Source organism: Buteo buteo, chromosome 1 (genome assembly GCF_964188355.1).
Source record: "Buteo buteo chromosome 1, bButBut1.hap1.1, whole genome shotgun sequence".
Classification (NCBI taxonomy): Eukaryota; Metazoa; Chordata; class Aves; order Accipitriformes; family Accipitridae; genus Buteo; species Buteo buteo.
Window position 1 is genome coordinate 53,286,179 of NC_134171.1, and position 14,056 is coordinate 53,300,234.

Here is a 14,056-nt window from a genome sequence, read left to right on the forward strand (position 1 = left end):
CCAAACCAGTTTATACAACTTCTGTGGGGAACCACCTTTTTATCATTTTGCTTCATCTAAGAACATACTGGCTAGCAGGAGTTATCAATATCTAGGTGTCCCAATTTATGGATTTGCTACGTGGCTGGGTAAGAAGTTCCTTGTTAATAGTCATTTACTTTGAACTCACCCTTTAGTTATTCCAGGGAAATGCTAATAAAAATGTTTGTTTAAAGCATTGTGACTAGCTGATACACTTCCAAATATTCATAAAAGATACAGATGAAGGAAAACTACCATCTACTTGCACCAAGATTAAATCTGAAATGGGATTTCTTTCCCCCTGCCATCCATTTTAGGTCTTAGTTGGATCAGCAAACTGAGCTGACTCACCTTACACCTCCAAGCTCCTAGGGAAACCCTGGTGCCAGCAGAGAGGTAGGAAGCGTGTGGCCAGTTTTGGGGGCACGGTAATTTTTAACCAACTGGCTCAGCTCTGTATTTTATTCTGATTTGTTCAGCTTGCTACTACCAGTCAGGTATTTGCTACTGCTCTGTTTAAGAGAAAGATCTGGCACTCCTTTAAATAGATTAAATTTGGGTGTCACTTTTTTGGAGAAGCAAAAGTTGTTTTGTCAAAGCAGATATCATCTCTTGTGCTTGACTGTCCAGTTAACAACTCCGATTCAGCAAGAGGTAAAACTCTTTTAGTTTTCCTGACTTGCTTCGTATTGTTCTGTATCTTAACATGTAGCTCAGTATTAGGTCTTAATTAGACCACACGTCACTTTGTGGTGTCAACAGGTTTGGGGTGATTATTCCCCTAAGCCTTTTTTCTGGCATTATCATATCAGTGATACAGTCTGCAAAGCAAAGCTTTTGAAGTGGCAGTAAGAGGGGTAGTTTGGTTTTGGTGAGGGGGGTTGAAGGAAAATTATAAGTAAAAAGTATGTTAAAATAAAGCTGGATTACTAGTCCTACAGATGTTCAAAACCATAAATTTATCTAGTCCTCTTCAAAATCTGAATTGCTTTCCATACAACAGGACCAAACACAGGTTTAAAATGTAGATGGATCTCAAACCCAAACCTGTATTACATGCAGTAGGGCTGGGCAATCGTCATCAAGAACATCTGGGTAACGAGCAAGGAGGAACAGAGGAGCAGGCTGAATTCATTCCTCTCTTCGTCCTTAAAGGTAACCAGAAGACTCGAGCAGATTTGCCATTTTTATCTGGCATCTCCTGGATAGAAGCATGTGCTATGCAGCACACATCCATGGGGAACCCGAGACATCCGACCTTCATGTGTGTGTTAAATTGAGGAAGAACTGTAACTAGTGCACACATGCTGTGTCATCAGTCTGTGCATGTGTAAAAGCCACTGGTGTGAAATTTGCATTCAGAACAAGAGGCTCGTGCTAAGTGGGGCAGCCTGTAAAAACCTAGACAAAAGGCCAAAGTCTTTGTGTCCTACCTGGAAAAAATCTCCATGTAGAGACAGCAAGCGTGTCTGGGAAATATGGACAGTCCTACTCTTGCTACTGTTTGGGCAAGCATTTCTGTGACCCCTTAGGGATAGACTGTGCCTAAAAAGACGCTGTTATGTTTAATTAAACTTAAACATCTCCTTCTACTGTTAGACTATACCTAAGGTGCTGCAGCTTCAGGGACTGAAGCTGATGAGACTGATGTCCCTGATCATACCATGGAGCTTGGTTTTCTAGCTAGGATGCAAACTGCACTGACTCAAACAAGCTTTTTGGAAATTGTTTTCCTTACAGAATGGATTTTATGATGTAAAAATAAAAAGAAGAGCATGTAGTCTTTTCTACATGATCAATATATATCTAACTCTTTAATGTTAAATGACCTAAACAACATAAAATAAAGCTGGGTCCTTGATCTGTTCTGAACGGAGCAAAAAAAGGGCAAGAAAAATAAACATTTTTGTTCATGTGAACACATCATAACCATGAGAAGCATTCAGGCAGCAAGATCATGAGTAGCATATATGACTATATAATAACCTAGAAAAATAAATAAAGGTGGATAACATCCTGTTTCATTTATGATGTACTGTATTGTAGAAGAGAGTGGCATTTTCTTTAGTTTGAGTTCCAACAGGACAAATAGGTATCCTATTTGCACATCATTTAATGAGATACAGATTGCAAGAATGTGGCATGCAGAGGTAGTCAGCTCTTCTCAAGTGTTTTAGTTTGCACGTGGAAATAGTGGTAGGCGCTTATGTGTCTGCTCACTTACTAGTATTCATTTGTGAGTATGTGTGTGAGAAAAGGTACACCTTACTAGGGATGTTTTAAAAATTGTGGCTCTGATTCTCTGAGAAAGTATTAAGAACATACTATGCCAGACAAACAGAGATAAGCACCATTAAGCTACCAAAAAGGCAGAGAAAGAATATAAAATCATCACAGATCTGATAATTTTCTAACCACAGGGACTCTGAAAAGAAATATAAACTGAGGGAACAATTTTCTGTCAAATGTGCTTAACTGTAAGAGTTACAGGCACCAGTTTTACCTGCTGTGAAACTTTTACCTCCAACTTAATAGCAAAAAATACCCTTCTTTTTCTCCTTTCCCACTTAAAAATAAACAAAACAAATGGTTTTTAAGGACTATGTTTTAAAATACCTTCTTCAAATCAATACTCACAAATATTTATAGTCAGTCTCAATCTTTTCATTACTGACTTTTACTGCAGATTAAGGAAATCCAAACGAAAGTTCCTGTGCTAGTAACTATTAATAAAAGTCACATTTTCACTGCTCTGTCAACAAAACACAAAAAGTATTTATGAATTTTACCAGATGAAAATGGAAAGAATTTGTGCATTTAACTCCTTTCATTTGATTCTAAGCTCTCTTTCCTAAATATATGTTAGGTTGTGTTTCCCAAATGTATTCAGCCATGTGATACGTAGTACCAGCTCATTCATATCAGATGAAGTGTGACTGGAAATAAAGCTGGATCTTTTTAAGAAGACACAGTCCTCTGCTCCATATTTCCAAACCACAATAGCCAAGTTCATTGTATTTTTGCCTACATTTCATTACTGCTCTCCTTCCTTCTAAGTGAAGACTAATGTAAAGACAATCGCTAAAGAAGCAGCAATCATAATACCCTATACTAACTAAATTCAGACTTACGGCTACCCACAGGAGAAATACATGACAGATCCATTGTTCTGTATTAGCAGGATATTGTCCCAGTATATGAACACATGCAAACTTTGAAGGCTTTGAATATTTAAGGCAAGACACTAGTGGCTCATCCCAGTGGGAACCACAGAAAAGGGGAACCTGATTAAATTTAATGTCATTGTCACTTTTTTTTCCATTGCTAAGAATTATATAGGTAGCCATAGCTACCACACTGTTCAGACACCATGACCACAATATTCTCCCTCAGAGGTTGGCGTCAAGGGCTGAATTATTCACTCCAAGAATGTGATTCATTACTAGATGTGATTCTTGCAGATTAGAAGATTTGTCAGTATATAAAATACATGTACATATTCTAGCAGCTTATTTTAAAATTGTTATGCCCTCGCTAACCTTAAAAGACACCAATTTTTATTAGTATAATTTAAGTTTGGAGCACATCTGTCCCTGCCCCATTCAGAAAGCTCTGAAGTAACTGAGCAGCTTTTTTACTGTTCACTGTACAACAAATTATGAAGTTGAAAACTAAGGCAGGAATATGTAGGAGGCTACTTATAGACCCTGCGATTAAAATAAGAATGTTTTTAAACAAGTTTCTTAGAAATGTTTGCCTGCTTGAACTGACCCCTTATCTATTGTTTATTCTGTCAAACGAAACCTCAAATAAATATTCTGCTTAACTGCGGAAAGCACATAACTCTGTTTCTCCACTGCTGTTTCTGTTGCTAACTCCGTCTTCCCCAGACTTGCCTCACAGTGCTATTCCTAAGTTGGATAGACTAATTAGACTCATTTCCATCCCAAATAACTTCTGTGAGCATGCCTCATTTACCACTCACTGAGATACATGAATAAAGAAATGTCTCTATCTACGAGGATCTGCCCAGTGTAAAACGGCTGGTCCCTCTAACACGTTTAGAGAGTAACATTTTTTTCCTGTATGGGATCCTAGTAGCAGATTTTATCGTTTTTCCTTTTCACTCACATGGAAAATCGAGTTCTAAAATAAATCTCCAGCTCACAGTGCTGACAAAGCTTAATACCACAGCAATCCTTTCACATATGTCGATTACTCTGACTCAATACCACAGAGTTTTGCTGGGTTTAGGGATGCAACAATGACGAGCATGAGACGGGCCGGACCATTAACATTTATGCAACTTGATCTCAACAGGGAAGCTGATGACAGGCAAAGTGGCAGAGAGCCCTATTCTACCCCCCTAATTGTTTCCAGCGTGTAGTGTATGGCAGGATTATCAGGAAGAGCTGGTAGGCGAGCAGAGAACTGCTCCGCTCCGAGTGATTTTCTCAAAACCCTCGGGTGCCTGGATCTCTGCTCAGAGGCTGTGGGAGCTGCGCAGGATGCTCTCTGCAAATCAAGCCGTAACGCTACACAGGGCCTGCAGAGCCAGAGGCAAAATCTGAGAGGAGAAATGCGGGTACAAATACTAAATACTTGTAAACCGGTCTGCTCACCACAGTTCATTTTAATGAATGAACAAAAGAAGTTTTTGGGGTTTTTTTAAATGAAACTAAAGAAAATGTGTTAGTTGCAGAGTGGCAGTTATGTTACCCTAGACAGAAGGAAGCATTTATTATTCTTTTCCAGCAGTGATTTTTCTCAAATTAATTGGTCTGGTTTGTTTTCCAGAAAGATCTCATGTCCATTATCCTATTTTTAATTCAAGAAAGGGCTTTCTGAATAATATAGGTAGGCATTTTTGAGTAGTTAATGTTCCAAGTTAGCAATAGGTAATTTAACTATTGTAGCTTCTAACTTGCCAGAGGCCCTTACTCAGATCAGGTATTTTCTTCTCCTGTGAGCAGCCCTTTGAAATTAAGGTGTCTACTCACAGTAGACAACTACTGAGCTGAACTAATGATGAGGGAGTCAGACCACCCGACCCTCCACTTAATAAGACAACAAGCACCACACAACTCTGGTCTCTTCAGAAATTGGAGCCAGCGTGGCTCCTGATCGCCGTGCCGTTTTCTTAGAGGTAACCCAAATCCCAACAGAAAAGCCTGAATTTGTGCCAGCGTGAGGGAGTAGCATCGCAAACAGCTGTGACCTCCTGGAGAGGCGCGCGGTCCTGCCGGGGCGTGTTGTGCCCCATGCTGGCGCTCCGGCTGGTCCCCCGTGTGAGATGGAGCGTGCCTTGCCCCAGGCACTGCGAGTGGTGGCAGGGCTACCGGCCCGTCATCCCCTGCTCCCCCTGCGCAGAGGGACGCTTGCACTCTGGAAGCCTCTCTCAACTGCAGAAGCGAGATAACCAGAAAGCAAATATTGCCCCAATGTAGTTTTAAGTCAATATTTTGAGCTGCTGCCTGGCCTATTTGAAGACAGCCAGAGGTTGGAGGTCACCTACCTGTCGATGGTGGCACCAGGAGCACAGGAGGGAGTCAGCAGTCTTCCATGCCACTGTTCAGCTAGGTTTGTTTGCTGATTGAGTGTGTCAATCACAAAACTCATCCCGTTCTCTTCCCTGGGAGCTCTCTGCTGATACAGAAAAGAGGGACACAGAAAACCCCCAGTTCTTCTTACTGATGACTCCCATTTTTAATCCTTCTGAAAAGTGTTATGCCTCTCGGAAATTTCTGGGAGATACCAGAGATAAATCTGGAGGGTTTGCCATCGAAGGGATCAGGGTTTGGTGCTAAACACTAAAGCCTGTGTCCACTACATCGGTGAGAGCGTGAACAGAACGGCCATCTGTGGAAAGCCTGTGGAAAGCCGACGCGACTGCTCTGCTCCGCAAAGGAAGCCTGGCATCTAGTGGACATTTAGCTATTGCATCACTTCTACCTTTTTGGTTAGTAGAGCTGAGGGCTACCTATACACCACCCTAAAACTGGACCTGACCCTAAGTTCGTGTGCCTGACTGCAAGTTGTAGTGAGCGTTAGTCCTAACTGCGGTTAAAAATCCATGCCAACTCTTAAATCTGACCAGTTGCTGCTTAAAAAGGTGCAGTTGAGCTGTATTTTAAATAGCTCTTCCATGGAACTTGCTTTTGTGCCATACATCCTATTTTCTGTTTTTTTCCCCACAATGGCTGTACACGCGTGGAAAAAACAATCTTGCTTTTGTGCCATACATCCTATTTTCTCTGTTTTTTCCCCACAATGACTGTAAACGTGTGGAAAAAAAAATGTCAGAAGATAGATGGGGAAATCATTCTGAATACCTGCTCAGAATGAGAGATGCAAGATACAATGCCCATAAAAGGTACTACGGGAAGAACTCACATTGTTGTCATTTAATGTCAAATATATTTTAATTAGTTGTTCCAACAAGATGCGAACCCCCCCTCCCCCCTAAATTTCTTCTTTCCTTACATTCTGAATTTAATGTGAGCACACATTACTCTCTTTGAGTCTCTTCTGTCAGGTGGCTGGAGATAGGACGAGAGGAAACGGCCTCAAGTTGCGGCAGGGGACATTTAGATTGGATATTAGAAAAAAATTTCGTTACTGAAAGGGTTGTCAGGCATTGGAATAGGCTGCCCAGGGAAGTGGTGGAGTCACCATCCCTGGAGGTATTCAAAAAGCGAGTAGACAAGGCACTTCAGGACATGGTTTAGTGGGCACGGTTGACGGTTGGACTTGATGATCTTAAAGGTCTTTTCCAACCTAAATGATTCTATGATTTTATGATTCTATTAGAGGCCAAGGTGTAAGTATGTGTTATGCTGTATAGTTGCTTTGAATAGATTTGTTCCTTTCACTTAGAGCAGTATTTTTCTGTACTTCCTCATGCTAAGTTATATCTTGCTATGCAATCCTATTAAAAATAATAGGATCAATTCTGAAATGTTAATACGCAACATTAACAGAAGGAGAGGACATGATCCATGTAATAATTAAATTGGTTTATATTTATTAAGTAAGATTGTATTACATGGGGGGTTTACAGTAGTGCAGAAAGAAATGAAAATGCATCACTTTCTCATAACTAATTCAGTAACATTACTATTACAATTGATGTACCTAAGTCTCTGAAAAGTCTTAGCAAAAAAACCCATGCTTCTTTAACCTGATTTGGAGGGCATTACCAACCCCTGGGGCAGTCGTCCCCGTCCCCCGTCCCCCCCCCAGTGGCCACGGGAACGATCTGGCTCCGGTTTCTAAACCAGCAGCATCCCTCATCCCACTTGCCCTGTTTAGGCACTTGATGACCAGATTTCTGCCGAAAATGAAAATTGCTAGCAGGCCGATATTTAGCACAGAAGTCATTCTTTGCTATAGATGGCAGTGGCGAGAGATTTCTTCAGACTGGTGCTCAAGACATTAATGGAGCAGTAACAAAATTCTTGACGTGCAGATGATGGAGCCTGCCTTGCTCCGGTAGAAAATTCTACCATGATTTGATTGTTTAACGAAATAGCCATAGAAAAGACAAAGAATATGTATTTTATTATTCTTAGTCTTCTTAAAGGAGAGAATGTACTTGACATTCATTTGTTTACAAGGCTAAGACAGAAGTGACAGAAATGTTAATGACTTCACTTAATGAGTATTTGAAAACTGAGCTGTCAGCATAGCAGTGAGTTAGAAAATAAAGCACCACAGTACTTGCTAGGGAATACTTAGCAAATATCCTCTTGGCTTTAGCTATGTAGGTAATACAATGTGTTTGCATTTAATGGGCCATGCCAATTAAGAGGCACATTTGTTTTCATCCCAAAAGGTTTATTCTGTTTTAATTGAAAATCTCAACAAAGCCTTAAATGTGAAGGCTCTTCAGAAACACTTTTTAAATATTCCCCTTGCCCTGCCCTCCAAAAAGAAATTAATATAAAAAGTCAGAAATCTAAAAAACTCCGGAGATTAATTCTGCGTGGTACCGAGCTCCTTTTGTGCTGGTTCTCACAGTGACAAAAAGGACCTTTTATAAACATGCAGTACAGGAACAAACCAGGGAGAACGTGGCATTTATATGGGGTCATGTTCATTTGTCAATAGCTGCTTTATGGACTGCTGTATCAGCTTGATTTCCCCACTTCTGGGGCTGGAGATGCATCAGCTGGATGACCTCTGTGCTCCAGCTCTTGGCTTTGCTGGGATCTCAGGAGGAGAAGGAAAGTTGCCCCGTTTCTGTGCAGGCCATGGTTGTCTGTCTGTCGTTTTGATGTTCATCACGAAGTGTGGCTGGCAGCAGGGATAGGACAAACCCTTGTCAGCCCCAGCCCTTAGCAGACCAGCGAATATCTGACCTCATGTAAGGGGCTGTGAAGTCTGCCTGCAAAGCTGTGGCCTGTCTTTCCCTACGTTACAGAGAGGCAGAGACCATGGAGGGAAGAAGAGGCAGTTACCTAGAGGCAGTTGTATCTATCTCCAGGAGCTGTAATTCAGTTCATCGTAGCTTGAGAACCAGAGTCCTTATTCAGCATTTGCCTTTTCCTGTTTTTGTTCTCACCTCAAAAGCAGGAGCTGGGAATCTGGGGGCTTGTTACATGCCTAATAATCTAACTACAACCTATATTGTAAATAGACTCAAACATTGTTTTTTCTCATTTGAAGGATATACTTATTGATCAAAGAAAACTGTAATGTATTAAAACCAATTGCACGGGCTTGTTCATGTGATATTGTTGTCTTATATGGTAAAAATTAATTTAAAGCCTAAACTAAGGAAAGCCTCCCTGAGGTCTACATGACTTTCTGAATTGTCCTGTGTTGTTTTTGTTGAAATCAGGTGCAAGAAGGCAGATTAAGAAGCTGGGAAAAGCATACTAATGAAACAGAGGAAGAGAGAAAAAGAATAATTTAAAAAATGTACCTGGAAGGGGCTGCAGATTATCCAGTCCTTTCTCTCCTCAAAGGCAGGATCAACTATACCTATGTCAGCTTTGACAGATGTTTGCCTAACTGGTTCTTAAAAGTTTCTAATGATGACAAATTCACAACCTCACCAGATGTTATACTCCAGTGTTTAATTATCTCTATGGTTTGAAAGAATTTCTTAAGCCTAATGCAATCACTACTTGTTCTGTTTTTCACAAAAATAAGGGGCAGATGTTTCTCTACTTCTCCTGCAGTATCTTTCTGTGTACTTGCAGACATGTTCTCCTTGGTATTCTCTGCTTTATATTCAGTATGTCCCACTTATTTAATCTTTCTTTAAAGGCCATGACCTAGAGAAATGAGAATAAACAGAGGTCCTTCTGAACTATCTCCAATTCAGCCACAATAAAAAAGTTGTATGTCCCAAACTGGATACAGTGCTCTTGCCTTACTGGGCACTGGGTGTAACAGTTCTACTCAAAGAAAAGAGAAGTCTTGGGGCTGTACTCGTTCTCATACAACCAAACATGGTGTTTCCAGTTTTCATAGTGGCGTGACCTGCTATCACTCCCAAATCTGCTTCTGCAGAATTGTTATGTAGGCTTTTTTTTTTCCCCTCAACTGCATTTGTGCTACTCTCTTTTTTGTCTTGTGTGGAACCTGTGCTTTTTACTGTTGCATAACATGTAATTTTTTCAAACAATTTCTTTAATTTGCAAGACCATTTTGAATTTTAATCTTGACCTCCAGCATGCTTTCAGTCCTGTCTCAGTTTGGTGTCATCTTCAAATCTGGTACGTGCAGCGTGTATCCCTTGACCTGGGTTGTAAATACAAGGATTGGACAGAAGCCATGTGAACACTCCCCATTCAATATATTCTTCTATGCTGACCATTCACTATTGGGCCATCAACCAATTCTGGAGTCTAATCTGGATCGTGTTTCTATGGCTTATGGGTATGCTATAGGATACCCCAAGTTACGGATATGTCATAATGACACAAACACATTGTATTGCTTACATAGCAAAGTCCTTACTGAAGTCAACATATATAACATTTGCTGTTTTCCCCATATCATAAGCCTTCCTGCTCTGATTCAAAAGAAGTTAAATTGGTTTGACATTGCTTTTTCACAAGTCTCTGCTGGCTGCTGCTCCTTAGGTGCGCGTGTGGGGCGTGTGTGTGGGTGTGCGTTAAGTGCTTATAACTTCTTGGCATTTTATTGGCATAATCATTCCCTCTCATTAAAAGTGTTTCAAGCTTCAGCTGGTCATGTTGTGGCCCTGAAAATTATCTTTCACTTTAGAGTAAATACAAAAATCTCACTACACAGATACCAACAGGAAATTGTCATTCTTTCTCCAAATGTGTGAAGCCTTTACTGTGTGCAAATAGTTAAATGCAGCCTAATAACAGTAATCATTAGTTGCAAAGTTTATAATAATATGACAAATTTGAATTAAAAAGCAGTTACTGTTAAAAAATGTTATATAAATCCCAGTTTAACTATGCCAGCTTTTCTAAATCCCAAAATTTTAAAGACAGCTTCTTAACAAGATTATCAGCTTTGGCAACAGGAAGTAAAAATATTTTTCTAATATTAAGATGTGTTTTTAGGAATAAGGCTTATTTTCCTGGAAAGGAAAATAAAATAAAACAAAGTGCATTGATCCAATTACAGAAACAGAAATGAAGGAAGCAACACGGATCCTAGGAGTGGAAGTGCACCTGTATTTAATCTATTCCTGTATGCAAAATAAGGCATTTACACAAACCTTTACTCAAATTTTTAAATATCAAAAATTGAAGCAACATTTTATAGTAGGTTATAAAGAAACTTGAAGAAAGTATAAAATTAGTGCAAAGAACTATTTAAGGTTTTCTTTTAGAAAAAGAACGGGTCTAAGTATATTTAGAGCTAGCTGATTTTTTTATCCAGAGCAGGCAAGGCTTCTTTTAGCACTCTATTTGCAGTAAAATGAGGTTTTAGAATTTAAAGCATGAATTAAAGACAAAGGAAGGGGCATAAAATAACACGTAAATGTATCTACTGAAAGACTGTATATGCCTTGCTCCAGTTTCTTTGAGATTCAGAACAGTACATAACAGAACTCTGTTACTGCTTATGCATTAATAATGTGCCAGTGAATAAATTTTATTTTCTTAAGGCCAAGTTCTGCCCTGAAAGATACCCTTTCTGAAGTCCAGTTCAGTCCGCCTCTCTCTCAAAAGTAGCTGGGAAAAAATAGCTGGATCAGGTTTTACAAATATAATTTGTAAAAAAAAAAAAAAAAAAGGTGTGTTTGTGCAAATGTGTATTTATGTTTGTATTTATTTATGCAAGCTGCTGTGACATTGCTTTGGTGAAATATGGGGACAGTTATATGAACACTGGGCCAAAGCACTTTCATTTCCTGTTCATTTTTACTCTCTCAGCTTATGTACTGAGTATGCACCAGTATAGGTGAGTTACAGCAGTGTAGCCTGATAGCAGTAAGCCAAAAAGTAAGCACGCGAGCATAGATTGGAAACTTACTTGTTTCACTTGAGTCAGAAGGGCATGCTTACGCTCCTCACCAAATTGTTCCTTGAAACAAAAAGTGATTAGTGTATGCTTTGCAAATTATATGGGAGGTGTCAGCTGCGGGTAACCAACCCAAGATCTTTGAGAATGCTGTATGTTCATACACTTCTGAACCTAAGTTCCCTTTTAAGTCCTGAGGACTGGCAAACGGATGTCCACAGAATCGCTATCGCCTTTAAAACCCAGTTTCTCATACTGACTAGTTTGCTTCTAAAGCCTTGTTATGGTTATTCAGTCATCAGCTATTGACTTTGGGCTTTTGATAGCCTTAACATGCTAGTAAGTTTCCTGGTAATGTACAAACTCTGAATGTAGTATAAAGAGAAAAAAAATACGTTTATAAACAATGGAAACTGTCTTGCTGAAGAACTGTATCTAATTAATAAACTGTGGGCATTTTTTGCAATTTAACAGCGAATGAAGGTGCTGTGTAAAAAAATGTCTTCAAAAAGTCTCTCTAAGGTTCTCATTCTGGGTCCATTCTCAGCTTTACAGAGAGCAGCTTAAGCTCACTGCCATAGCATCCTGTGGTTATCTGGTGGAATCAAACCCTAAGCACATGCCTGGGGTTTTTAAGATATGTCAAGTTTCTAGCAACTGAACAATTTAGGAACCATTATAGCAGGTTTTGTCATTGTCGTGGTTTAACCCCAGCCAGCAACTAAGCACCAGGCAGCCACTCACTCACTTCCCCCCCACCCAGTGGGATGGCAGAGAGAATCAGGGGGGAGTAAAATTTGCAGGTTGAGATAAGAACAGTTTAACAGAACAGAAAGGAAGAAATTAATAATGATAATAATAATAAAATGACAACAATAATAAAAGGATTGGAATATACAAAACAAGTGATGCACAATGCAATTGCTCACCACTCACTGACCAATGCCCAGTCAGTTCCCAAGCAGGGATCCCCCCGCTAGGCCAACTCCCCCCAGTTTATATACTAGACATGATGTCACATGGTATGCAATATCTGGTATGAAATATCCCTTTGGCCAGTTTGGGTCAGCTGCCCTGGCTGTGTCCCCTCCCAACTTCTTGTGCCCCTCCAGCCTTCTTGCTGGCTGGGCACGAGAAGCTGGAAAATCCTTGACTTGGTCTAAACGTTACTTGGCAACAACTGAAAGCATCAGTGTGTAATCAAGATTCTTCTCATACTGAACCCAAAACATAACACTGTACCAGCTACTACAGAGAAAATCAACTCTATCCCAGCCAAAACCAGGACAGCCATCTACCAATCTGTATTAAAAAAAAATTCCTCAGTTATTACTGCAGGCTTTGTGATACAAAAATCTATATGGTAAGAAATGTCCCGAGTTTTTAAAATAACACCTTACCCTCAGAATAATCTTCCAAATGCAATGCAGTGTGCTTCCTGAGCAGTGCTGTTTTAAAAATAACGGCAAGGCTTACTGTTATACTATGTGTTTCACTAGTTGATAACACCAGCAATTACTTATAAGAATAAGATATGTATGTCCCTTCTTATTTTTCCAAAGGTCATATGTTCAGCAGTTCAGGCAAAACTGATTTTGATGAAGCTGCATTTTCTTCAAATGTATTTACCTCCTTAAGTATCAAATAAACAGCAACTACTGCTTTCCTTTCTAGCATAGTTTTCTGACTCAATATTGATACTAAGTGCTTAGGATATGTAGGATGCCACTAAATCAGGGCTGTTGAGGGAAGGCAAATCGTGCAGTAGATGATCATACTTGACTGTGCCCTATCGAGAACATTTTAAATTATCTAAAGATAGTCTGCAGTCCTGCGGTGAACTCTGCATGGGTGATCTGCTGTGCCCAAATGCAAGTATAGCAGGAGCAGAATGAAATGTGAAACTCCCTGATTGTTCCAATGAAACTGATATTCCAGGCTCAGACAGATGTATCTACAACTCAGCATGTGCTTGTAAGGAACAGATCTGGACAGAAGGAAGTCCTCTGACATAAACCATAGATTTAAATGTGTATTGCATGAAATTGAGCTTTTCATCAGGCAACCTACAAGGCTAGTTCAGACTAGTCTGCTTTCATTTCTTAGAACAAAAAGAGGAAATGTCACCTGTAATATCATAAGGTCCACACCTTGAAGAGGTACATAAAATGAAAGTGGTACCAATCTTTGTAGCTGCCACTCACAATAAAATTGGTAGTCCAACAGATATGGAAAGCAGTAAAGGTTTGGGGTTTTTTTTCCCCCCTTGGACCGAGTCACCGACTTAAGCAATTATTCTAGTGCTGGTATTGCACACAGTTTAATTACTTTAAGATCATTAATGAACTTTGAGAAGATATATAGCACTTTAAAAGTAATATTCACATTTTTGTAAGAAAATTATTTATAAATGTCTCCACATTTAGATAAACCAAATGTTTTCAAAATCTTATTTCATAAGTATAAGGTATTTCTGGGAAATAACTAGTAGAATTCTACTCTTTCTGTAATCAGCAATAGGTTAGGCATTACTCCTTTGGATCAGTACCATTTAGCATGCTTCAGGAGCAATTCCTGC